Source organism: Podarcis bocagei (assembly GCF_964188305.1).
Source record: "Podarcis bocagei genome assembly, chromosome: 3".
Classification (NCBI taxonomy): Eukaryota; Metazoa; Chordata; class Lepidosauria; order Squamata; family Lacertidae; genus Podarcis; species Podarcis bocagei.
This window is the reverse complement of record NC_138127.1, coordinates 46072209-46099832: the sequence shown is the minus strand read 5'-3', so window position 1 is coordinate 46099832 and position 27624 is coordinate 46072209. Positions and strand designations below refer to the sequence as shown.

Sequence of the window (27624 nt, the reverse complement as noted above, 5' to 3'; positions counted from 1 at the left end):
CAGACCGTGCCCCTCTCTCTCCCCGGAGCTGAAACACCACACCGCCCTGGCTCGGGTCGAGCAGCTCGCCCAGGGGGGACCCGGAGCGAAGGCGAGCCTTTGAAACAGAAACCCGGAAAGCGACAGCGACGAGCAGCGCAGCGAGATCAAAAGCGGCCGCCTGATTTCTCTTACCGGTATGTCACGTTTGTTATAATGGCATAAGAAGCCGAGGAAGGAAACCCGAGACAGAATCGCCCCGGCGAAGTGGGGATTCAGGAGAGAAAACGAGGCAAAAAGTTTTGCGGTTGTTTTTCCCTGGACGCCCCTCGATTTCCTCTCGCCCCCCGTCACGGGGCGAATAACGAGGCGAGGTCACCTGGAGGGAGGCAAGAGATTTGAGGCGAGGGGCACCAAGTCCCTGCCGAGCCCAACCACCGTCGCCCTCGTCCCCCTCTCGGCAAAATGTCGCGTGTTTCTGCCGCGCACACAAACACACGCCCGCCCTCTCTCTCTGCGCCTGGACCTCGTCCCGTGACGCGAAGGGCAAAATGGGTTTCGGTAGCTCCGCGGACGCGGAATGGTCCTCCCCCCCCCTCGCGCCAGACAAGGCGCCGTCGGGCCTCCTCGTCAGCAGCTGAGCTGGGGGCTCCTGGGCATGTTTGCCTCCGGAGGAGGAGCAGGACACTCGCTTGTGGGACTGTTTAAAAGGAAAGCGGCGTTAGATAAGGGGCGGCGATGTTGGGGGGGGGAGGGATGTCCCCCACATACACCAGGGAAGACCCCGTCTAGGGAAGCAAATGGGAGAAACTGAGGGAGGAGGGGGAGGGAAAGAAAAGAGGCGCACTCACCTTCTGCTGCCACCACTTTTATTCCCGCGGTCGCCGCTCCGCCTTTATTGATTTATTCTCTTCCCTGTTCCAAGTCGAGGCAAAAAAATAAAAAAGGGGGTGGGGGCACCCCTTCCAAAGTTGTGCTTCCTCCCACCACCAACCACCACTGTCTTTCTTCAAGTAGTTAAGGAAGAAGGAGAAAAAAGTACAACTGTGAGGAAAACAAAAGAGAGCTTTCCGTGAGGAGAACTAGAAAAACGAAAACACGCACCCAGGCGCGCGCGTGAGGGGAGTTGGGAGGAGGCGCGGGGGGGGGGAGAGGAAGCGCGCCACGTTGCCCAACTTTCTGGATGCTTTCCTGTTTTTGCCCTTGTGGAGGGAGCCGTGGCAAGTTTTGTGGTGGCGCGCTCGGCCGCGGGTTAACGACGGCGCGTGCGTTTATTTATGTGTGCGTGTGTGAAGGAGGAAAGGGAGAAGCATGTTTACAGCAGCGGCTGCTCCCTCTCGCTATTGGTTGTTTTCTCGCGCGGGCATTGGCTGGTGGCGCTACGTTGGCGGGAAGAGGCACGTGCACTTCGGGCCGTTGGCCTAGCCCCTCCCACGCCGCCGACCCTGCTGCGCGCGCAAGTTTTCTGCTGCCCCGCCCCTTCTTCAGTTTCCCGCTGGTTCCGAGAAGAAGGGTAGGTGCGCTCAGCCTCCCTTGGGGATAGAACCATTTTGCCCGAGAGGAAGGTGCTCGCCCAGCAATGGGGGAAAGGTTTCCTATACTCCGCTTGCAGTGATTTAAAAGCAAACAAACATGGCCTTCGCATTCTGCTTTGGATCCCTCCCAGCCACCCACCCACCTCCACTTCAGACTGGGCAGCCCCCAGCCCTGAATCCCTGAAGCTGGGGTTAAAATAGATGGTGCATTGAGTGATGGTGAGGGACACTGGCAAATTTCTGTCATGCAACATAAAACAGGGGTGGGCAGACTTCAGGCTTGTGGGATCTACTCTAGATTTCTTTTACTAAAGCTCCAGTATTTGCCAACTAGAGCCTTGCGCGAAAGGCAAACATATAGAATTGAATAATTGTTTCCAGTAGCACCAGATGGGTTTTACAGCCCTTCCACACACAGCAATCTGTCCTTCCTTTCCCTGAAGCTTTCTTCATTTCAGCAGTATTATTTAGGGCAGCAAGGGGTTCGTTTTGTTGATGCTATTGTTAAACAACTAGGAGTCAGAAATCTACAGTACTTGCCAGTCTAATGTGTGATACCCAGTAGATCCGGAGCTACCTTCCACTCACCCCTGCCATACAGAGCCTGCTGGATGTTTGGATTATGGCAAAGCATAGTGTAGGCAGTTTACTTCGCTACATTCCGCAGTGGATGTCTCGGTCTTCTCTCATGCACTGCTTTTGCATTGCTTCAGCTGGAGATCAGGAGGCAGGACAACACTGTGGGCGTGTGGTTTCTGCCCCACCACCATTTTAGAATTATCAGGCAGAGGAGTTGAATGGGGAAAGTGTGCTTGGATCCTAAGATGGCTAGACTATGATCTATTTATCTATTCTTCAACTTGGGGTGCCATAACTCCCATCATTTCCAGCCAGCTTATCCAGTGATCAGGGATGATGGGAGTTGTAGTTGAACAACAACTGAGGACCCAATGTTCAAAGAAACGGATGTAATTGGATGAAGGCGGGTTTAAAAGTGCAACAGATAAATAATACAGACAAATCCAATGAGGAAAAATATATCAAGGACTATTAGCTATAATAGCTGCAAATGAAACCTCCATGTTGATGACAGGGACAACATCTCTGTGAGATTGGGGACAAATGACAGGAATGGCTATCGTCATATCTTGCATATCAGTCTCACAGAGGGAACTAATTAACCTGTGAGGGAAACCACAAAAGTCTGAAAGTTTCTCCTCCCTTGTTATAACCTTAGGCATCTGGTTTTGTGTGGGATTCTACTTGTACAGGTGCATTTCTGTACCAGGGTTCACACTACCAAGATAAGGCAGCTCTCCTCAGGTGGTGGATTTTAGGATACTATTGAATACTTTCAAATTATTATTTACCATGTATGTTTTTAGTCATAAACTCAACCTCTTCAGTGGTGCTTAATCTCAGATAAGTATACATAGTATTGCAGCCAAAATTTCCTATTACAGTTTTGCAACTTGGGGGAACGCAGGAACTATTTGAATTTTCTGCCTTAGGAACCAATATATATTGGACTTTGCACTTTATCTTTGCTTTGCACAACTATTTACAAAGGAAAAAGTTAATGGGTGGTTGTTTCTCTTTTGGGTTGTTTTTTGTTTTTGGGGTGTGGGTGTGTAGTATTGCTTTGATGAGATTTTTTTTAAAAAGTGTGTTACCAGAATATGCGTATCATGCTTGTTCTTCTGTGCTTGGTGTGAAACACTACTCATTCCCAAGACTATCAACTTTGGTCTGTTGTAACTTTCCTTGCCTTACACATACAACCAAATACCACCTGTATCACTGATCTGAGTGTTTGCTCACTGAACTGAGTGTTTGCTCACACATCAGTCACAGTTAATACTACACTATTAAACCCACCACTGGTGTGCCCAAGGCCAGCGTGACTCCCCTGGCAATCAAAGTTGTTACTTCTTTGCCCAGTAATATTTTTAGAGCACCAGTGAAGCAGAATGTGATCACAGTTGTGCAACCAAAATTCTTTATACCATTGCAGAAGATTCTGCAGAACAACCCTTGGCTCACTCAATTTTTCATTATTTGTGTCCCAGGACCCTCTGAGTCTCTGACTGTGACTAATTTCCTGGATTATAAAATGTAGCCATTTGTAATGGCTCTAAGTATACCAGCTTTTTGTTAATAGAACTGTTTTAGCTTAGTGTCACTAAGTGAACTGCTTATTCATATTAGTTCTAATGAAGAACCAAAAACACAAATAAGATATTGATCCAAATAGGAAACAGAGGATAACTGGTGGTGGTTCTTGTTGTTTCTCCTTTTCTTTTTGTTGCCTTTCAGGTCAGGCTTTTCAGGGTTTTGTAGTGCTACAAACCTGCAATGCCTGTTTAATCAGAGGTAATAACAGGCCCAGAACGTGGCTGCCAAGGTTTTGGCAAGGCCAGGAAAGTAAGGTGTTCCATTTATTTTGATCCTTCACTGACTTCCCTGGTCTTCACTAACTTCCCTGGTTGCCAATTAGTTTCTGGGCTCAGTTCAAGGTGCTGGCTTTGACTTTCAGAGCCCTAAGCAGCCTGGAACTAGGATATCTGAATAGCCTTTTCCTCTACAAACCTGACAGAGGAGTCCATTTCATCCCAAAGACCTTCCTCCATGTTCCCTTGCCAGCAAGTTGGCATGGGGAGGTGTGCTTTCCAGTGGCGTAGCGTGGGGGGTGCCAGGGGTGCTGGCCGCACCGGGCGCAACATCTGGGGGGGGCGAGTCCAGAGGGCCCAGCCGCGTCGTGCCCTCGGCCCGCCCCTATTGTCAGAGGCTCAGCGTGGAAGTGTTAACAAAGTTTCAGAGGGGGGAGCGAGTGGGGGGGGCGCGGGGAGGGGAGGGGGTCCCCGCTTCTCCGGCCGCCTTGCAGAAGCGGCCACCGCCCGGCGGCTCTGCCTTTGCTCGCAGGCCTGCCTGGGGGCTCCCTCCGCTCCACCGCTGAGCTGGCGGCCCCGATCCCGGGAGCAAAGAGGCGTCGCGGGAGCGGCTAGGCCTGCGCCAGGGCCCGGACCCGACAGCTTCTCCGGCTCCCCAAGCCGAGGACAGCTTCGGCTGTGAAGCTGCGCCTTTCGGGCTGGCCCCTTCTCAGCTGGGCCTCGCCTCTCCAGCTCCCGGTATGTGTGCTCCGCGGTGGTCCCCGCTCCTTCCAGACCCTTCCACCGCCCCCTGCCAAACTGGCTGTAGATACAAGAAGGGCAGCTGGGGGGGGCGATAGAGGACCCTGCCTCCCCCCGAGGGGCTCATCTCTGGCAACTGTCTTAAGCTGCCGCAAGTGTCTCTGCTCAAGGAGCCCCCTGAGTTTTGGCATTGTCTCTTCGCGCCCCCCCCCGCCTCTCTCCAGGAGCTTTATGGAGCCGCCTGGATCGGGTCTGCTTTGGAGGAGGGAAGCCTTGCTTGAACAGCATGTGGGGCGCCCTTTGCAGCCTTTCCCTCTGGAGAGATAGTCACGCTCCCTCTAGCGCAGTTCCCAATCGCCAGTCGCCCTTCTGTGGCGAGGATTCTTCCGAGCCGGGCTCTTCCGGGGCCCTCCGGCTGCTTCTCTTTCGGGCGGCGGCGACCCTCCAGCTAAACACCCCTCGGGGGTTTGTGGCAGCCTCGCTTATTGTTCTCGGGACTCTGGTTTTACCTCGCCGCACAATTAAGCACAATTGCAGCGCCTTCACCAGCAGTGGCATAGCGTGGGGGGTGCAGGGGGCCCCGGCCGCAACATCTGGGGGTTAGGGGGCGCAAATCCACGGGTTAGGGGGCGCAAATTACTTGCCTTGCCCCGGGTGCTGACAACCTACACTACGCCACTGGTGCTTTCTCAGTTATGGCTGAGATTTGGAACACCAACTCCAGAGAGGTACATCTGACCTCATCACTTCCTATCTTTTGGTGGACAGTGAAGACCAAATCATTCCAGCATGGTTCTAATGTGAGGTCAATTTAATAGAAGAATGGAGAAAAGGGGGATGGAGAAAGCAAAAGAACCACCAAATTCAGAGCCCTGCCAATCTTGCATGAGTCAGAGCAGCTGGACAGAAAACAAGTATGCCAGTTTCTGTGTTGGTCAGCAAACCCGAAGCTGACAGCAGAGGAGAAACAACTATGGAGGATCCTGGGGCTGAAAAATAGTGGCCTCTGCGAGGTTGACTTCCAATGGAGAAGAAATTATAGTATCCTATAACCATGGGATTGCACCCTAAATATTGCTATTTAAATTATTCAATTTGTTTTATTAGTTATTATTTAATGTTTTATATTAAAATTGTGAGCTGACTTGTATATAGTTTCTATAGAAAATCAGAATGGGGGGGGTTGTAATAGAATATATAAATAATAAAATAAGTACAGGCAATGTTAGGTGCTTCATAACACCTTCAACTCCTTTAAAAAAATTACAGTGGTACCTCGCAAGACGAATGCCTCGCAAGACAAAAAACTCGCTAGACGAAAGGTTTTTCCGTTTTCGATTTGCCTCGCAAGACGAAATTTCCCTATGGGCTTGCTTCGCAAGACGAAAACGTCTCGCGGCTTTGTTTCCTTTGTCTAAAAACAAAGACATGTTTTGTTTATAAAGTTAATTTATTTTCCCTTCAATTTTTGAACTGCTCTTTACAGTATGTGTGACATTAAAGAGCAGTTAATAAACTGTTGTTGTACCAAATTTGGCTTTGTTTGGACTTTTTTTGACCATAGGAACGCATTAATTGATTTTCAATGCATTCCTATGGGATTTCGTGATTCGCAAGACGAAAAATTCGTTAGACGACAAAACTTGCGGAACGAATTAATTTCGTCTTGCGGGGCACCACTGTATTGTCTGTCTCCAGCTTCAGCTTCAGCACTTTTAGAAGCCTTACAGGAAAAGGGCCTCAGATGATATAACACTAGCAAAAAGGACAATTTGCACAGACACTATACAAAATTGATATGCACATATATATTGCAAGGAGACTGTGTGTGTCCAAGTGTCCCATATGGACAGAGAAACCACATGGTGGGACCATTTACATATCCTGCCACCGCCTGAGTATTTATGCCTGTGTGATTCTTGCATGGAAGTGTTACTGGAGCCAGAGGATAGCTGCTATCATGCTGTTGTGGTAATGTATGAATTAGCTCCAAGTCTGCTTCTCAGTTGAATCAAAGGATAGAATGGCAACATGCCTGACCTCATTCCATCCAGATACAAGAAGCTTTGTACTTCCCACCTACCCACCTTGCATTGTTTACCTAAGAACTTGAAATCCATTGTGAAAGCGTTTCTTTTTGACACAAAGTTTTTGCTTCCCTTTGGTTCCTGTCTCCATGATCCTAAATACACTGTGTGGCCCAGGGCAATCCCAATCCATTCCTTTTCTTTTGACAAGATTCTTTGTAGGTCAAGAACAAGAGCATGTGCTGCGAGGCACACAATTACTTTATTTTGCCTTATTTTATACTTCAGCAGGCTTTTTTCGTCTGAAAGCAAGTTCATCAATCTGTAGTAGATGATATACAGGGGATCTTGCCAGTGCTTCAGAGCCCCAGATTCTTACAAAGTAAAAATGAATGGGGTTATTTTTACCATGGTTCTCAGATTTCAAGTTTTAAAAAGAGAGAGAAAGATATCTCCCCTCTTCAATAACTCAACATGTATAAGAGTTCAGCTGTGGATTCAGTGATAAGTTACCACAGACTAACGATTGTAAACTTGAAGTTCCAACTATGCCTGCAGATTTATTAAATAACACATACTTTATTTTTTGATTAGAAGTTATTTATTTCACAGTTAAATATATATTAAAATTTTAATTCCTAAGCAAGGATGAAAAATATGATATTCTTAATTATGAATCTTCACAGTTTTAAATATTTACATAAATAGCAAGCTTTTTCCAAAGCAATGTAAGTTTTTGAAGAAATTGTTTAAGCAGGGTTTTGTGTGTGTGTTAGATTTACTGTAATACCAATTTCCATAGCTAGCTAATATCCCAATGTCGCCCCCAAATTCCACTCTCCTCTGGCTTCTGGCACTTAAGGAAATAGGTTGGGGATGAAGCAAATGGAAAGTGCCACAAGTTCAAGGTTTGAAACGCTATACAGTGGTACCTCTGGTTACGTACTTAATTCGTTCCGGAGGTCCGTTTTTAACCTGAAACTGTTTTTAACCTGAAGCACCACTTTAGCTAATGGGGCCTCTTGCTGCCGCGCCAGCGGAGCCCGATTTCTGTTCTCATCCTGAAGCAAATTTCTTAACCCGAGGTACTATTTCTTGGTTAGTGGAGTCTGTAACCTGAAGCGTATGTAACCTGAAGCGTATGTAACCCGAGGTACCACTGTAGTGCCATTTAAAGAGGAAGAGCCAAATGTCAGTGGTAGAGCACCTGTCTTGCATGCAGAAAATCCGAGGTTCAGTGTTTGGCAACACCCAGTGGGGCTGGAAAAGACTTGTCTGAAGAGAACCACTGCCAGTCTGTGCAAACCATACCGGGCTAGGTAGACCAGTGGTTTGACTAACAGCCCTCCTGTGTTGCAAGATGAAGCCAACAGAATTTAGAACAACAGAATTTACGGGATACATGAAGGCTGAAATTGATATCTGAATGCTGCAGCGGTATTTTTTTGTAAATGGTGGCTCTAGTATAGTTCAAGGTGCAAATACATGCCAAATTGTCCATTGTTATTGTTTCTTATGGATAGAAACATTTATTGATACTTCTGATCTTACTGTTACCACAAATGTCATTTGTGGCATTTTGCCAAAAGCAATCAGCACCTTAATCCCGGTTATAAAGAGTTGATTTTTATCAGGAAAGTAGTCAGATATGTTCCCTGTGAAATGGTATTCACTGCTAATTATGTTTTGTAAACAATATGTTTAGCTTCTAGCTCGGGGATTGACCTTAATCCTATTGCTAAATCTATACACTGCATGCACAGGTCTCATTAAAATAGATGAATTTAATGTGTACATAATTGCATATTTGTCAATTTTGTTTATTTTCAAATAGTTCGGTCTGCTGCTTCCTTCCACATGTGAAATCTGTGATGTGAATCTACAGCTCCCACACATAACAAGCATTTTTCCATGAGCTTCAATGTTAGGAGTACTGCAACAAAATAATGAGGGAAGTGCCCCCATTTTTTGTGTGCCTTCTAAAGATTTGCTTATTCTGAATGAGTACATGAGATGCAGGCATAATATTCTTTTCCCAAGATGTTCAGGGCTCTCCATCACTTTTTCCACTTTCTTGGCTTCCCTGCCTCCTCAGCTCCTCTGCTTCACAAGCTACCTGTTACCCCGGCAGCATTTCAGAGCACTATTACCTCCTATGCCTAGGCCCCTGTGAAGGAAAATACTGTTTTGTATTACCTAGAAATAAAAATGTGCATATAGATTCATTTGCGTACTTAGGGGTTAACTTATTAAGCCTGACCTTCTCCAAAGATCAGGCTTTGGTAGGTGGGGAAATCATTGAAGATGTGAAGGTTGAAGGGTCACAGGTGGCCTGTGTGGAGTTGGGAATTAAACCTGTGAACTGGGCAATCAGGTAAGGTAAAGGTAAAGGGACCCCTGACCATTAGGTCCAGTCGTGGCCAACTCTGCGGTTGCGGCGCTCATCTCGCTTTATTGGCCAAGGGAGCCAGTGTACAGCTTCCAGGTCATTTGGCCAGCATGACTAAGCCGCTTCTGGCGAATCAGAGCAGTGCACGGAAATGCCATTTACCTTCCCGCCGGAGTGGTATCTATTTCTCTACTTGCACTTTGACGTGCTTTCAAACTGCTAGGTTGGCAGGAGCAGGGACCGAGCAATGGGAGCTCACCCCGTCGCAGGGATTCGAACCGCCGACCTTCTGATCGGCAAGTTCTAGGCTCTGTGGTTTAACCCACAGCACCACCTGCGTCCCGGGCAATCAGGTACCCAGGTGCTATATTTGGGAGCATCTGCCTTTGAGAGTTTAGATCATGATGGATCTCCGCATGATAAGGAGGAAAAGTAAGATGTCCTACGAAGAAAAAGGGAAGACCTGCAACTCTTAACGAGGTTTTGTAACTAGTAACTCCTTTTTTGTATATATAGAAAGAATGTTACTGTGAGGGACCATTTAGTTTTCAGGGAAAGTGGATGGTCTTTTAGCCCTGCATTTACAGGGAAGAATACATTTGCCGCATGCTCATTTGAACACTCTGAATACTTGTTTATATTTATCATTACCACCCCCAAAAATCAAGCTTTTAAAAATATCATTGCTATATCTAGCTCTTAAAAAAAATACATTGGAGGAATTAATGTACCTGTGTGTGCGTGTGCATCTGTGCTAAATTTAACTTGCAAGAGGATTTGTGATTTTCCAAGAAGGGTATAACTATTTGGTGGCAATCAAGTGCATGATGGCATTCTTCCTCTTGATCCAATACAGGAAAGCACTTAAGTACTTCCTCAAATCCAGGAGACTACATTAGTACCGTGATTCCTACTGCTAGGCCCCATTTTACATTCCCCAGTAATCAGGACTCGGAAACAGTGGAAGGATATGGGAATACGGCACCTCATGTCATTCAGCAATTCGTCTGGATGACTAAAACCCTCTGGATAACTAAAAGCTCCCAAAGGCCTGCTTCCAAGCCAGTATTTATCAATTGGGAAGATGGTTTCAGTAATATAACTGCTAACAATCGGATCTGAAACAGCAGGGAGAAAAATGAGGTAGCTCTTTAGAGACCCCATTTGAGACACGGAGGATCCTCTTGAGAGAAGTAAGTGAATGTTAAATGTGGCGCAGCTGCTGACTTAACTTTCAGAGCGAACAGCGTGCCCTGGGGATTTTCTCATAAATATCAAATGATGCAGGACAACCCAGCAGTGAATGAAGGACATAAATTGTTATTGGAAAATGTATATGAAAATGTATACCTATTTTATTTTCATTATTTATTTGCAGCACGTTATTGCCCAGCTGAAACGGTGGTTGGCACAAATAACGACTCAATGATAACAACGACCTCTTCGTGAAAGATTTTTCAATATATTAATATAAACAATGTGAAGGATGCACACCAGATAAATTTATTGAAAGGAGTTCATTTGAAAACTCTTGGTATACAATATACCAAGGCAACACACAACCGTACATATTCTTTTCACTTACACAATTAGTATATGACATGGATGATAAGATTGCTTCCCCCCTCCCTGATTATTACTAGAATTACTTTCACTTTCTGCTCGAGATTATGTTTAAAGTTTCAGTCCTAGCTACATGGGAGTAAGCCTGATTGAATTCGGCTGGACTTGTTCCTGAGTAGATATTGTTAGATTTGTCCTGTCAGTTACTTAGGGTGGTCCCCCCCCCATGTGCTTTTGATGTAGTTCCTTCTGTTGCATTTTAATTTCCATGTTGTTTGTATTTCAGATATTATTTTATTCTGTTTGTATACTGCCCACCTAACTTAGTTCTCTAGATACTCTACAGAAACATTAAAAATGAACAAATGCAGTTCAGACTTTTACAAAGTAAAAAACTGGCTGATATTTGGTTAAGCTTCTTAGCACTGTGGCACTAGCTGAGAAATATGCTCACGAAAGAGGAGGGAAGGCAGTTTTTGGTAATTCCCTCTCTCCTCAGTAGCCTCCCAGGAAATCTGTCCTGGAGGATTGCGGGTCCTTCTAGATTAGGTTTTCAGGGGGCTTATCTGCCACCCAAGATATGCTTATTCTGAATGAATACATGAGATGCAGGCATCATCTATGGATGCACACACAGCTTCTCTTTTTCCAAGATGTCCAGGGTTCTCCAACATTCTCTCCATCTTCTTGGTTTCCCTGCCTTCTCAGCTCCTCTGCTTCAAAAGCTACCTGCTGTCCTGGAAGCATTTCAGAGCACCATCACCTCCTATGCTTAGGCCCTTGTGAAGGAAAGTACTGCTTTGCATTACCAGAAATATAAATCTGGTGCATGTAAATTCATTTGCGTACTTTGGAGAAGGTCAGGCTTAATAAGTTAACCCCTAAGATCAAACAGGTAGGTGGGGAAAATATTGAAGATGTGAGACTCGAGGGACAATCCAAATAATGCATATTCAAGGTAATAATGAAATCATAAATTTAATTTCCCACCCTTTAATGGCACCCAAAATTTGTAGGTGGCCAGTTCGCTTTCCTTAGTGCCATCCATATACAGTGGTGCCTGTTTTTTCGTCTTGCGAAGCAAGCCCATTGACGGATTAGCGCTATTAGCCGCTTTTAGCGGCTTATCGGCTTATCGGATCAGCTGATAAGCGGCTTAGCAAAGGGGGGGGAGGGGAAAAAACCCGCAGGAACTTGCAAGACATTTTTGTCTTGCGAAGCAAGCCCATAGGAGATTTGTTTTGCGAAGCACCTCCAAAACAGAAAACTCTTTCGTCTAGCAAGTTTTCCGTCTTGCGAGGCATTCGTCTTGCGGGGCACCACTGTATGTAATCAGTCTAAGAAATAATGATCAACTCTCCAAGATTATGTAACCTCTCAAAAAACTGGTATTAACACAAAAGTGAACATCAGCATAGCTATTTCCTTCCCATCTTTCAATTATATCCAAGTTATTCTGTGCAGTTATATTCTGTATACAAGGGCTATTTCTTTCCTTTCTCAAAGCACAACTTTGATCCATCTCATTGGACCTTGTTTTCCCAAGAAGTGAGATCTTTTTAAAAGTACTATTGGATTGTATTAGAAGTCCTTGAAAGTATACAGTGGTTAGAGTCATCTAATTTTTGATGATAACCAGTCTCATGATACTTCCCAGCCTCAATGAATGCATTTACTTTTCTCTGAGAAGGATAGCAGAGATGGCTTTCAACCAAAAACTGAAGAGGTGAAACTACAACTAAAGCTATTCAACCTATCGTTTCCTTTCAGAGAGATCATTTCCTCTTGGCACCAAGCTCTTTGCTTTTGTCGTTCAACAAAAATGTTGTTTAACCACTGTGCACAGACTCAAACATAATGGATTATGGATTTTATGAAGCTTTCTGCCTCTACTAAAAAGGTTTCCTTCTTTTATACATGAAGTATTTTAACATTCATAGATTTGCCACACAGAGACAGATGCACACAAAATGGTAAAGTCAAAATGAATTGTTAGAACCATGCAAGTGATGTGCATCTGGCTTTTTTTGGGGGGGGGGGAACCAACTTCAGTTTATCCATCAAATACTATGCCCTAACTCAGCTGAAGGGTATAAGCATGTGGAAGCAAGCTTCTTTACATATACAGTGGTACCTCAGGTTACATACACTTCAGGTTACAGACTCCGCTAACCCAGAAATAGTGCTTCAGGTTAAGAACTTTGCTGCAGGATGAGAACAGAAATTGTGCTCCGGCGGCGCGGCGGCAGCAGGAGGCCCCTTTAACTAAAGTGGTGCTTCAGGTTAAGAATAGTTTCAGGTTAAGTACGGACCTCCAGAACAAATTAAGTACTTAACCTGAGGTACCACTGTACTCCAAATGGATGGAGAACTTCATGCACAAATGAAAGCTGCACATACAATTCCTTCCTTGCTCAACTGAGACATTATTCTAAGCAAATGAGAAAAGTTTGTCCATCTGACATTTCATGTGACTGGCATCCCACTGAAAAACTGCTCTGTATGCAGCATGAGCTTACCAGATGGGCAGGGTATAAATAATAATTGTTATTATTCCCAGATAAGTTAATGATCCATCTCATGCCCAAAGGCACTAGAATGGCAATTTCTCCCCACAAAACGAGATCATATCCATCCGGTGCTGTACCAGCTGCACTGGCTCCCGGTGGAGTACAGGATCAGGTTTAAGGTGCTGGTTTTAACCTTTAAAGCCCTATACGGCCTAGGACCCTCGTACCTACGGGACCGCCTCTCCTGGTATGTCCCACAGAGAAATTTACGGTCTGCAAATAAAAACACCCTAAAGATCCTAAAGACCCCAAATAAAAACACCCTCAGAGAGGTTAGGCTGGCCTCAACTAGAGGCAGGGCCTTCTAGGCCGCGGCTCCAATCTGGTGGAACGCTCTGTCACAAGAGACTAGGGCCCTGCAGGACCTGACATCCTTCCGCAGGGCCTGCAAGACAGAGCTGTTCCACCAGGCCTTTTGTCAGGGCGCAGCCTGACCCCCTCCTCTGGCAAACTGCACAAAACTTTGCTTGATGGTTGCCATTAATTTGATTTTAATTTGATTTAATTAATTTTATAATGAATGTTTTAGAATGTTGAACTATTCGATTGTTGTTAGCCGCCCTGAGCCCAGCTTCGGCTGGGGAGGGCGGGATATAAATAAAATTTATTATTATTATTATTACAAAACAGCTGATGTGTTTTGCCCCCACTATTCAGAAGGTACTGTGGTGTTCACCCACAGCTGGATTGGGGCCCGACAGTATTGTGACAACAACTTTACTAATGCATGTCACAATTTTTCATCATTCTTCTGTAAACCGTGGCAAAGCTTATCTACCGTGATATGCAGACGTAATGCAAGTGTATAGCATGTTGTACAAATATATCAACTAATTATGCAACTGAATAATGAAATATGAGTACAGTTTCTCATTTGTATACAAACTTTTTCCCCATTAGATTTCTGCACCCATGCCCTTTCTATCTAACGTTCCTGATCCTAGCTACATTTACTTGGGGGAAGGGGAGCTAATTTAAAAGCCAAGAGGGCTTAATTCCAAGAAAATGTTTTAATTCTGAATCTTTAGTCTGTGCGTGTCATTTGAGAAGCAAGTTTCACCGAGTTAAATGGGGCTTATGCCCAGATAAGTATGTGTGAGACCACAACCTTAGTATTAAAGGGTGTGTGCAGGAATACAGAGGAGAGATTACCATAAAATTCTATAGTCTTCCATTTGAGAACCTATGTGGCGTAGAGGCCTGATGTGGTGAGGCACATTCAATTCCACAATGAGCCACAGAGCTGAAATTGGCTGTCTCTCACCCTGACCTACCTCACAGGGTTGTTGTGCGCATGAAATGGATTGGTGGGCGAGGGGACCATGTGTACTACCCTGAGGTACTTGGAGGAAGGGTGAGATGAAAATAGAATACATTTTAAAAATTATAAATTCACTATGTCAGAAATAATGAAATGGCCATACCAGTACAGTACTGCTGATCCTGTAATTGTCCAATGGGAAAATATACAGTGTAACCTTGTTTCTCAAACTTAATCTGTTCCAGAAGTCCATTTGATTCCCAAAACCGTTCGAAAACCAAGGCATCGTTTCTGATTGGATGCAGGAGCTTCCTGCACTCAAGTGGAAGCCACGCTGGATGTTCAGCTTCCGAAAAATGTTCGAAAACCAGAACACTCAGTTCAGGGTTTTGGTGTTCAGGAACCGATTTGTTTGTCAACTAAGCCGTTCGAGAACCAAGGTACCACTGTATATATACCAGTTTAGAATAATTTTGTTGAGTGAAACAAGTCATTTGAGGTTCTGCTGAAATATAAATATTCAGATGGATAATTTTTGTTTTGTTTTTAAAAGTATGTGAACAGAAATTGCTCGCTGAAGGCTCTATTGTAGTTTAAACACTAGCATTATATATCGAGAACAGTCTGTCTAATAGGAAAACCTGTTAAAATATTTTCCCACCACACGACTCTCCAGCCAGGAACAATTTTGAACAATGGCTTCACTTTTTTAGTAATGACACTCTGAGCAGCTCCATTGTTCAAAACTTGTCCCACAGATATCTAATTTTTAGTAGGATCAAACGTGCCATTAGCCCATATTAAGGTTTTTATCCAGAAAATTTCTCTCGTACTTTACAGACTTAAGGAAACTATGTCACCATATGTGGAGCCTGATGACACTTTCTAACTCCTATATTATGGAAATGTATAAATGTTGTCACAGCAGCCTGATCCGTGACAGATTTGAACTGCCGCAGGGTGTTTATGGAGCATGAAGTTAAGGAGTCTGTTTTAACTCATCAGAAAGTGAGCTTAATGAATAGGCTTAAATCCTCATCTCTTTGCTGCTGTTTTATTGTTTGTTAAATTGACTGAACTCATTCATGGTACTCAACATAACATTGCTATTCTCACATCTACACTAGTAGCGAAAATTGTGGAAACCGTTAGGAAAAGTTGTATTTCTAAGGTTTGATGACTCATAACATCCGTCTTTTTAAGAAGAATGGCATAAAATGATACCTTGAAACTATATATCATTAGAAAGATAATTTAATGCCGAATATAATGCAGCCAACTGTGTTGAATTATCTTTATTCTACCAAAAGTTATAGCCAAATAACCAGAAAAAGAAAGCACACCTACTTTTGTAACAAGAAGTGGATTTCCTTAAGTCCAAACTGAACAAGGACAAACAGTGAAAAGAGGTGACTGGTCACCTAGAAAGTGACCAGTAATAGCCCTGACCTGAATTCAATTGAAAAGTTATGAAATAAGCTTTATCGTGCTTTTCTGTGCACTTGTGTTATGGATTTGTTTGTGTTTTTTGCCTTATTTATATGCTAATGTGTTTTTGATATACCCAGAATAGAAACATTAAACCAAACCAGGACACATTCAGTGTCACTACCTTCCAGTGGCAGTGCTAAAAAAAACATTTAGGAAGCACAGGAAAGACAAAGGGAATTTCAGGAGGAAGGTTTTTCCATGTTCGAGTTCTGAAAGTAAAAGTATATTTCACTGTAATGCTCCCATCTTAAAACATATTTTCTCTGAAGCTAGTGCTAATTATTTTGATAGAGTTACCATTCAAGTACGCATACTTGGGACTGTGGCCTTATTTTAACTTAGTTTATGATTTCTCTGATTTGTGAAGTATCCTTCCTATAGATAACAACCACAGGGGTTTGGCAATTGGCAAACTTCTTGAGGAAGATTAGGGCCAGATTAGCCTCCATTCTATCACCTCCATCCCACCAAAATACAAAACATTCATTCTATTATTTGATAAAGCAAAAAACCTTTCCCTCTGGAGACCTCTGAGTTTACTAAGTGAAGCCAGCCATTGCAGACAAAGCAGCATCGTTTAGCTGTCTGGTAGCAGAGGAAGCAACCTATATGTACTGCAGGAGCCAGATGCACAGAAGAAGTACATCCTGGTGCAGACATAATGCTGGCTCCCTGCAAACTATGGTTTGCAAATCAGGATCCAGTCTCAGGAACAGATGCTCCTTGTCATATATGTTCCTCCCTCTCTCTGTTTATTTCCACAGTTTAGCACAGCATCTGCAGCAACACTAAACAGGTTCCCTTGTAACCAAGGTTTACAAGTCTACTGCAAAATCTGGCTTTAAATCCCGGCTGAGTCGGGAATCAAGTTCATAGTCTTAATGTGTTGATAAAACTGAATTAAAGCTGACAGAGAATCAAACGAGAATTTGCAGTGACTGGGAGGGAACAGGAAAAGGGGGAAGGGAGCATTCTTTCACATGACTCGGTTCCAGTTTACAATCCACCACTTTCACAGAACCATTGCCCTATCTCCAGGGAACTTTGTGTTGCTGTTTGCACAACTTTGGGCACTAGTCCTAAGAGAGAACCACACGGATATGCCCAGAGATAAGGATGCTTTGCACTCAAACCCTTTGATCCGAAGACTCCTTGCAGAGTTGTATTCTGGAAGTGAAAATCCAAGGTAGGATCCTCTTCAAGGGAAATATTCTTAAGGCAGCCCTATCAGAAACAAGTGCAACTGTAATTATGATTGTCAGGACCATTGCAATTAATTACATCTGCAAGGAGTGACAGAGCCCAAAATAGCCCAAGCTGCTGGTGACCCAAAAAACCGCTCACAGCATGTCCAAGCGAGTATTTGGCAGGGAGCGCCTGCAGCTTAAAAAAAGAACCTAACCCTTTAGGCCCATGCAAGCCATTAAACATTTTGTGGAAATGTCAGGCCAGAAGTAGGAAAAGACCTTTCAATTTTTTACAGAGTGTTTTCCTCCAATTAGGGAGAACAGATTTTAATGTTTACCTGCTTCCTCCGCCCTCCCCTCAAAAAAGAGACAGATAGGCTTAAGATTTAAAAGGCAGCTGTTCAATTAAAAAATAACAATAATTCTTGCCAAGGCAGACCCCATGATTCTTATAGGGTGGGGTGAGCAAATGCCAATCAGCTTAGCAGTATTTAAAGATACGTAAGGAACTTAGCCTGGGAGCTCTGCTGACGACGTAAAACTAGGAGACATTTCCAGAAGTGTCTGTCAAACAAAGTATAAAAATAATCAGAGGTTGGTGACTGAGACTTTTGCTAGTGGGCAGGACAGCACAACTGGACAGGGCTGTACTAGACTTCTCACACCGTTGTTGCTGTTTTGCCGGCGTGTAAGCTAAAAACGAGGAATGGAACTATCAGAAATGTGCATCGCAAGTTTACACAATTGATTCAGAGAGAGAATAATTTTGAGAGACTTAAATCACCCAAACTGAAGGAAGGCAACACAAGACTTTTCTCACAGAGCAACTTTTTGAGTATGTCCATTCTACCATAGAATTAACGGTGTAAAGATTATTTTTAAAAGTAACTTATTTATTTAAAGTGTTTGCATACCACCTTTCATGAAAATACATTTCAGGGCATTTAAGAGTAGGAAACTGCTATATAAAATACAATTGTGTAGTTATCATGCTCTAAAAATACACACATGTGCAGAGTTAAAACAAAGGTGATTTCCACATTCATCACACCTTCAAAATCTTTTGGACAGCAAAATAGGTGGCACAGTTGCAGGGTTTGCAAAACAGCCTCTTTTTCCATTGAATCTTACAAATATTTTCCTTTAAAATGCCCAAGAAAATAAAAATGCCTTAACTTGGTATCTAAAAGTCAACAAGACATGTGCCAGGCAAGCTTCCCTGGTGAGAGAATTCTATAACCAGGGATGCCACCGATGAAAAAGCCCTCTCTGTTGTTGCCACCTGCTTGATTTCTCTCATCACACAGTGGCAGCCACAGCAGGAGAGGTGAAATTGTGGCAGTCAGAGACCTTTAGTTGGCTGACACTTGCTCAAACAATTTGCCTTTAATACAGAGTAAATCCACACAGGTGCCATTAAATCAGCTAAGATTACATAATTCTCCATAAGAATTAAAATTGTTATCTAGAAAGTTGGTTTTGCGTTCCTTTGACATCAGATGTTGATTAGAAAGACATGACATTCATAAACATCACTAATAGTGCATGTTGTCTCAAAAGTTGCCATCCCCTTTGGTGTAAACCTACCATCAGCCAGGGCAGTTTCCCCCCTCAGTCCATCAACTGAACTAAAATTTCTGTTAACCAGAAAATGGGAAGAGAAGGATGTCTCATGACTCCATCACACATTTAAAGGAGGATGGGATTCCTGTATCAGACTGGTAATCAGTCTACCAGCTTCCCCAACCTGGTGCCCTCCCGATGATTTTGACTAAAATGCTTATTGTTTCTAACCATTTGCCTTGCTGGCTGAGGATCATGGGAGCTGTAGTCCATAACATGGACCATAACATCTGGCGGGCAACAATTTGGGGTCAGCTGATCTACACTGGGGGATGCCCTGCAAATCAGAACATTCTGGGGCCTTGCGGATATTCAGTTAATGTTTTATATTCGGCATCAATGTTTGCCACCCTCAGTTTTTTTCAGTGGCAGTCAACATTTGACAGCATCTGACAGGTGGCATTCGACAGCAGTCGAAATTTAACTGTAACTGACATGTAGCAGTCAGTATTTGACAAGACTTGGCAGGTGACACGCAGTAGCAGTCAACACAAGACAATATTAGGGATGGCACTGAATTTTAGAATGGGCAGTTCAGAAAGAGAAGACATAGTTTGTAAAATGCATGCCAAATGTGAGAGAAACCAACCCTGCTCTTGAAGTTTAGCTCAGCTCATAATTACATCACCTTAGAGCCAACCATCCCATGACTTCCTGGCCTCCTCATCTTCTTTTCCAAACATATATCATGAGAGGGAAAGGCAGGAAATGAGTGGACACTCCTTCTGTAAATTTTCAGTGTGCTCAGTGAGATAAGGGGGGCTTCCAAGCCATTGGGCCTGGGGGCACCTAAAATCTGTACTTCCAGTCTACTTACCCCAGAGGAATCACTCTGCTCTTAGCAGTGACTGACATCCTTGAGGATGACTAGAAGTAGTGAGATTGCCACTACCTGCTTCAGAACAGGAACTGCCAATGCTCAACAGTTATGATCTAAATGTCATTTCCTGGAGGAGTTCTCTCATATAGCTCAGAATGTAAAACAAGATCTGTTCATTTTAGTCTCTTTTGCTTTGGTCCAAGTTCTGCATACTAACCAGAGGCAGGGCAATAGGAAAGGCAATATGGAAAGCTGCAGCAAACATTACATACCAGTCAGCTCCTGCCAACCTAGCGGCTGGAAAGCATATCAGCATGAGTACATAAATAGGTACCACTGGGGCAGGAAAGTGAACGGCGTTTCCATGTGCTCTGGCACTCATCAAGGTGTTCTGTTGCTCCAGAAGCTTTTTAGTCCTGCTGGCCACATGAGCAAGAAAGCTGTCTGCAGACAAACATCGGCTCCCTCAGCCTGAAAGCAGAGATGAGCACCGCAGCCCGTAGTCAAATATGACTGGACTTAATCACCCAGGGTCCTTTACTTTTTCATTTCTTTTCTTTTTTTACCTTTTACCAATTTATAAATCTACATAAAGAATATAGAGAGATATGTGTGTGCATTAAATATATATATTTAAATACTGACCCAATTTCAAATTGAGCTGAGAGGAGTCATTTGAAGTTTCTACCATGTCATGGGGAATACTGATACCTTGAGGATCAGTTCCCCATCATTCCCATCCATTAGGTAGGAGGAGAAACACCCTGTGGAAGCAAGTCTACCTACAATCTTCCACTGCACTCTGAGAGTTGCCTGGACTGGGTCCTTAGTCAAGAGGTAAATAGAGATGAGAATTGGAATATAATTATCCTCCACATTTTACCCTTCTCTGAATCTTGCTAGAAATGTAAGCCCACAACTGACATAGGGGTTACATTCTGGGAATCGCACCTAAAGCCAAAGCCAAAATTGTGTATAGTCAACACACATTGGGTTCAATGGTGGATGGGATTGCCAAAGTCCTTTTTCCTGGAACCCCCCTTTCCATATTTTTTTTTGCCACGTACATAAGCTGAATGTCCACAAGTTAAATGTGTATAAGTTGTGGACTTACTGTACAGTTATTGGCTCAAAAAAAATGTACCCAAATGTATTATAATAAGATGCTTACTTTAGGACAAAAGGTGTTTACAAATGTGTATGCTGAAATAAAATATGTATCAAAATAGTATTTTGTGATAAAGTATGCATTTATCAACACATTCTTAAATACAATCTTTCGTACAGTGTTTTTTTTTTTAAAGAATCCACAGATTCACATGGAAATGGAGCAGGATGGACTTATCAATATACAATGGTACCTCGGGTTCCAGACGCTTCAGGTTACAGACTCCGGTAACCCAGAAATAGTACCTTGGGTTAAGAACTTTGCTTCAGGATGAGAACAGAAATCACGTGGTGGCGGTGCGGCAGCAGCGGAAGGCCCCATTAGCTAAAGTGGTACCTCAGGTTAAGAACAGTTTCAGGTTAAGAACAGACCTCCGGAACGAATTAAGTTCTTAACCTGAGGTACCACTATACACATGTAAATTGGCATGGACCAGAAGTATAGATGTCTGTCCATTCCTAGTTCCTGCATCCTTTGCTTATCATTCCATCCTGATGTCTGGCTTGCTCTTTGCTCCTGCCTCCTGCCTTATCTTTTTTGGCCTCACTTGCTCTTCCATCCTTCCTCCTGGCTGCGCCTAGGGCTCCTTGGTTTTCAGGCTCCAGGCTCATCTCTGAATACTACCCAGCCCTAGCACCCATGGGTGGGATTAATGTTAGTGCAGTTAGATTTTACTCTTACCATACACAATCTAGAAAACAACCTTTTCAGATATAAGAATGAAAATGTGCCTCCAATTCTTCCTTTAAAAAAAAATGTGCTAGCTGCCAGAAGTCTGCAAAAGACTGAAACAGGGGGTGCACCCCCTCCAGTACCCTGTTTACAAGTTTCCAGAAACTTCTGGCTTGCTCCGCTGATCAGAAGGTTGGCAGTTTGAATCCACATGAGAGGGTGAGCTCCCATCGCTCTATTCCATCTCCTGCCAACCTAGCAGTTCGAAAGCACGCCAGTACAAGTAGGTAAATAGGTACTGCTGCGGCAGGAAGGTAAACAGCGTTTCTGTGCACTCTGGCTTCTGTCACAGTGTTCTGTTGTGCCAGAAGTGGTTTAGTCATGCTGGCCACATGACCTGGAAAGCTGTATATGGACAAACGCAGGCTCCCTCTGCCTGAAAGCGAGATGAGCGCCGCAACCCCATAGTCACCTTTGACTGGACTTAACCGTCCAGAGGTCCTTTACCTTTACGTACCCTGGTTCCAGTGCACTCCCACCACTGATGTTTGAAGCCCTGTGCGCATCATGCTATAGCCACAATCCATATCTATCCTGTAGTTTTTTGATAAATATTCCTGTTTGGTGCCATTTCCCTCAAGGGATTTGAAAATGTAAGCCACATTCACGTTGCAGATAAGCTGAGGTGTGCACATTTAGACAGCCATTGTGCATGAGCAGAGGCAATGCATGCAGAGTGCATTGATTCCTGGGTAGGCATTTGAGGGGTTTCAGTTGTGGGGAAGCCTAACAGGTAATGCGCCCTTGGATGAAGACACCCCCTCCACACACACATTCTGATGGGTGCAGCAATGTGCAAATATGACTTGAAATGCAACAGGGGGGGGTATGTGTGTGGAATCACCTCACTGCATTTCAAGCTGCTAATGGGTACATGGCCTTAGAAAGCTGGACTATCTGCTTTGGATCCATTCCAGTCCGGCTTCCGTGCTTGTCATGGGACCGAGACGGCTCTGGTCGCCCTAACAGATGATCTCAGTAGGCAGCTGGATCGAGGTGGGTCGGGGCTGCTGATTCTTCTAGATCTGTCAGCAGCCTTTGACATGGTCGATCACGAACTCCTGGACCACCGCCTTGCCGACGTGGGGATCCAGGGCACAGTCCTTCAATGGCTGCGCTCGTTTCTCTCTGGTCGGGGACAGAGGGTGGCGCTTGGGGGGGAATTGTCATCGCGCCACTCCTTGGTGTGTGGAGTGCCTCAGGGTGCGATTCTCTCCCCGATGCTTTTTAACATCTTTATGCGCCCCCTCGCCCAGCTTGTCCGGAGTTTTCGGCTGGGCTGCCATCAGTATGCCGATGACACCCAACTCTATCTGTTGATGGATGGCCATCCTGACTCGGCCCCAGACACACTGACCAGATGTCTGGAAGCTGTGGCTGGATGGTTACGTGGGAGCCGGTTGAAGTTAAATCCTTCGAAGACAGAGGTCCTCTGGCTGGGGCGGGACGATATGGGATTGAGGGGGCAACTCCCATCTCTTGCGGGGGTACAATTAGTGCCAGCACCGTCCGTTAAGAGTTTGGGTGTAATCTTCGATACCTCCCTCTCTATGGAGGCGCAGATTACAGCTATAACAAAGGCGGCATTTTTTCATCTCCGCCAAGCTAAGCAGTTGGCCCCTTATCTCTCTCGCCCTGACCTAGCCACTGTGATCCATGCGACGGTCACCTCCAGACTGGATTATTGTAACTCGCTCTACGTGGGGCTGCCCTTGAGACTGACCCAGAAACTTCAGCGGGTGCAGAATGCCGCGGCGAGACTCCTTATGGGGTCTTCACTGCGAGATCACATTCACCCGGTACTATACCAGCTGCACTGGCTCCCGGTGGAGTACAGGATCAGGTTTAAGGTGCTGGTTTTAACCTTTAAAGCCCTATACGGCCTAGGACCCTCGTACCTACGGGACCGCCTCTCCTGGTATGCCCCACAGAAACCTACAGTCTGCAAATAATAACACCCTCAAGGTCCCAGGCCTCAGAGAGGTTAGGCTGGCCTCAACTAGAGCCAGGGCCTTCTCGGCTGCGGCTCCAACCTGGTGGAATGCTCTGTCACAAGAGACTAGGGCCCTGCGGGACCTGACATCTTTCCGCAGGGCCTGCAAGACAGAGTTGTTCCGCCAGGCCTTTGGTCAGGGCGCAGCCTGACTCCCTCCTCTGGCAACCTGCACAGAATTTTGCTTAATTCGTTGCCTTCAATTTGATTTAATTAATTTTTATAATGAAATATTTTTAGATTGTGTAACTATTTTACTGTCTGATTATTTGATTGTTGTTAGCCGCCCTGAGCCCGGCTTCGGCTGGGGAGGGCGGGATATAAATAAAATTTATTATTATTATTATTATTATTAGATGGAGCCAGGTTGGTCTGCTCCAGCAAGCCAGTTCTTATCTTTCATTTCAAGGCTAGCCGATCAGCCGTGATGGGCCACTGCTACTGCTACAGCTGTAGGTTACAAAGGCCAAGGAGAAAATGAAGCGGGGCGTAATGAAGAGTTAATTTTTTAAAAAATAAAGTAAAATACTGCAATATTAAAATCCCAAGTTATTCTTGCTGAGGCTTTCAACAGTAATCACCAGGGCTGTAGAAAACAGCTACAGTTTACATGTGCAGCCAGTTGCTTTTCTAATTGCTACAGCAGGCTACCACTGGGAAGAACAAAGGAAATATTTAGCACATCGTAAATTCTTCTGCAGCCCTGCCAAGTGGCTGGAGTTCAGATTACAAGTTTATAACCAACATTTGAGAGCAATTTTGACTGCACTTTGAGAAAGTAGGTGGGGAAGCTGCTCCTCGTTGTTTCTTCTAATGCTGCAGTAAATGTCTGTGTGAATAAGCTTGGGTTCAAAATGCCACACTCGGCTTGCCTTTAGACTTTAAAACAAGGGAGATGCTACAGGAAGACAAATCTGGGAAGCATTTTTTTTAAGAAATAACATCAGTTTCTTTCATGCAATAAGTTGGTTTAAACTTTTTAATATTGTTTTTGAATTTTGTAACCTGCCCTGCAAGGAATGCGGTGGCGCTGTGGTCTAAACCACAGAGCCTAGGGCTTGCCGATTGGAAGGTCGGTGGTTCGAATCCCCACGATGGAGTGAGCTCCTGTAGTTTGGTCCCAGCTCCTGGCAACCTAGCAGTTCAAAAGGACGTCAAAGTGCAAGTAGATAAATAGGTGGGAAGGTAAACAGCATTTCCATGCGCTGCTCTGGTTTCACCAGAAGCAGCTTAGTCATGCTGGCCACATGACCCAGAAGCTGTACATCGGCTCCCTCGGCCAATAAAGCAAGATGAGCACCGCAACCCCAGAGTCGTCCGTGAGTGGACGTAAAGGTCAGGGGTACCTTTAACCTGCCCTGCAACCTTAGGGTAAATAAGGATGATAATGCAAAGATCTCTCCTCCATTGAAATCAAACATAGGGACTTTCCAAAGACCTTAACTTGGGCTGAATTGGATAGTGCTATGACCTTGAGCTTTCTCTTCTGCATTTCAAAGACAGACACAACAAATACTTTGAAGATGACAAAAGTTATGTTTTTTGGCAAGTAGGTAGGGCTACTTCCTCCTCCTACATAGTTCTCTCTCCAAGAAACCTGGTAATTTTCAGGCTAGGAAAACAATATTTTTGCTCATCTAAATGACTGTTCTATATTCTGTTTGGTGCTGTAAAGTTGTTTTCAAGGTTACAAATCTTTTAGTACAGTGGTACCTCAGGTTAAGTACTTAATTCGTTCCAGAGGTCCATACTTAACCTGAAACTGTTCTTAACCTGAAGCACCACTTCAGCTAATGGGGCCTCCTGCTGCTGCCGTGCCGCTGGAGCCCGATTTCTGTTCTCGTCCTGAAGCAAAGTTCTTAACCTGAAGCACTATTTCTGGGTTAGCGGAGTCTGTAACCTGAAGCGTATGTAACCCGAGGTACCACTGTATTCCTCTTCCAATAACTGATTATTTTTCTTAGACTTGAAGATAATCCTTTTGCTCAGGAGGATTTGTACAGTGGTAACAACTAGGAGTGTGCACCAACTCTGTGTGTACCCCGATATAGGGCAAAGTGAGGTGCTTCAGGAAGCTTCCCAGTTGGATTGAGCTGTTAGCAAGGGATCTAGAGTCAGATCAAGGCATGTCTAAGCATTTGAGAGGCTCAGTGCAATAAATGCATGAGTGACATGGCAGTTTCCCCCCAAGAAATGAAACCAAGCTGGTTTGGGACTGCCCAGAACTTGAGAGGAGAGGTGGAAGAATGCTCAGTTTGATGAACAGGTCTAGCTTTTAATTACAGTGTATTATTTCTCCAGGGCACTCCAACCGCAATGATTTGGAGAAGGGAATAAAAACTATGCTTATTTTTCAGGGGGATCTATGCCTTCCCTTATGCAAGTTGATGGAGATATTTCTCTTTCCCAAGGAGAGATGCTATATCCTTAAAAGTCCATTGTGGGACAGCAGCCCAGCTCCCCACCAATGTCCACTGGGGTAACAGAGTCCGTGCTGGGGTGTGTGGGATTGATATTTTCTCTACCTTGTGTTTCTCCTAGGCATCCATGGTCTTTTGCCCACCAACCTACCACCTGTGATTCCTGTTGTTGTTGTTGTTTAGTCATGTCCAACTCTTCATGACCCCATGGACCAGAGCACGTCAGGCACTCCTGTCTTCCACTGCCTCCCGCAGTTTGGTCAAACTCATGCTGGTAGCTTCGAGAACATTGTCCAACCATCTCGTCCTCTGTTGTCCCCTTCTCCTTGTGCCCTCAATCTTTCCCAAAATCAGGGTGATTCCTGTTGTACCCACCCCAAAATGGAAAAGTCTACCTTTGCAGGAAAACCACTGTAGCTATCTGAAACTTGGCAGGCTTCATCCACTTATAAGGCATGACCATACATGAATTTTACATCCAACTCTTCTAGAAAATGAAAAGTTATAGACTTTTCCTTTGTGTAAAATAGAAACTTTAAGGATGTCCCTATGAAAACCCTGATGTATCTGCTTCCAAGTTTGCAGACACATCCGACTCTGGAGGGGCTGCTATGCTTGCAAATTTCACCAACTTTTGCAAAAAGTAAAAAGAATTGTATATGTGTTTGGATTATCCATTATAGTGAATGGGCAACGAGAGCTCCTCTTTTTAACAGATCTGTTCAGTCCAATTGGAAAGACCAATAGTAACTCCAAAACAGGTCAGACTGTTTCCCAAACCTACAGTTGAAAGGCAAATATTGTGGCCAGTACATACCTAGTAATTCCTGTAATTCATACAAGGTTGCAATCTTATGTACATTCTGCATGCCAGCAGGACTTATTTTCAAATAAACAGGTGGGGTTGAACCACTGCTGGATCTTATTTTATTATTCCATACCTATCTGACCATACGCTTGCTCACATCTATAGAAACACAGAAGGAAGCCTGTATAAGACAGTAAAAACAAATATGCAAGGCCAAACACATTATCGTCACTTTTAGTTTGGCTCTTTAAATCAACCTATTTCTGCTGAAATGAACACAGGCAAATCATTATTTGAACGTCTCAGATATTCCCTTAATGACACTAAGAGGAGATTCTAAATAGAAAATGACTGGGAACTTTGCTTTAAAACATATGTAAGGAGGGATGGAGCAGACCCTCATTTATTATAGTGCTAAACAAGACAGATTCTGTTCTCAGTTCCAGCTCAAGAGAATAAGTCCTGATCTTGACTAATGTGAGCAATGAGTTTAAACCAAATGTGGATAAACGATAAATCAAGGGAAGCTTTATAGTGTCAGGATTAATATCGGAGATGAGATTCCCAACTCTTATTTCAGCCACTTTAATATTTGTAAAAGATCCCCAACTACAAAGAAGAACTCCTCAAGTCTTAAATAAACAGTGATGGTTTTCATAGTACGAACAAGTACTTGTTTAGTGCAAATGTGAGCCTTGCATATGAAGGAGCCTCATGCTATGTCAGACCATTGGTACCATCTCTTATACAGAGATATTTGCCAGCTGATCTGATATACATGAAATAGCTGTGGGGTTCTCTGTGATTTTTTTTTAAAGACAGTAACATAAATGGGAGAAAAAGAGGGTATGATGTAAAAGTTTTGACCATTTAAGATTGGAAATAGCTTTTACATCTTTTCTGTTACTGATATACTGTACTATAAAA

At 44.1% G+C, this 27624-nt stretch overlaps 1 protein-coding gene and 1 long non-coding RNA gene across 17 annotated transcripts in view; one reads left to right on the top strand and one right to left on the bottom strand.

Annotated features, from left to right (window-relative positions):
* The window catches only part of EYA4 (EYA transcriptional coactivator and phosphatase 4), a 116758-nt gene extending 115462 nt beyond the window's left edge, over nt 1-1296 (bottom strand). For 5 of the 16 annotated variants that reach the window (XM_081187698.1, XM_081187703.1, XM_081187702.1 and 2 more), the window contains exon 1: nt 175-578. The gene's annotated coding sequence lies outside the window, so the exon portion shown is untranslated. Of the gene's footprint in view, nt 1-174; nt 581-830 lie in introns of those variants that run through there. The other 11 variants (XM_081187697.1, XM_081187696.1, XM_081187704.1 and 8 more) reach the window with 4 other exon arrangements.
* On the top strand, nt 68-27624 carry LOC308583659. The gene is made up of 3 exons (XR_014006320.1): nt 68-176; nt 14701-14895; nt 26011-27624. It is a non-coding gene; the product is annotated as an uncharacterized lncRNA (long non-coding RNA).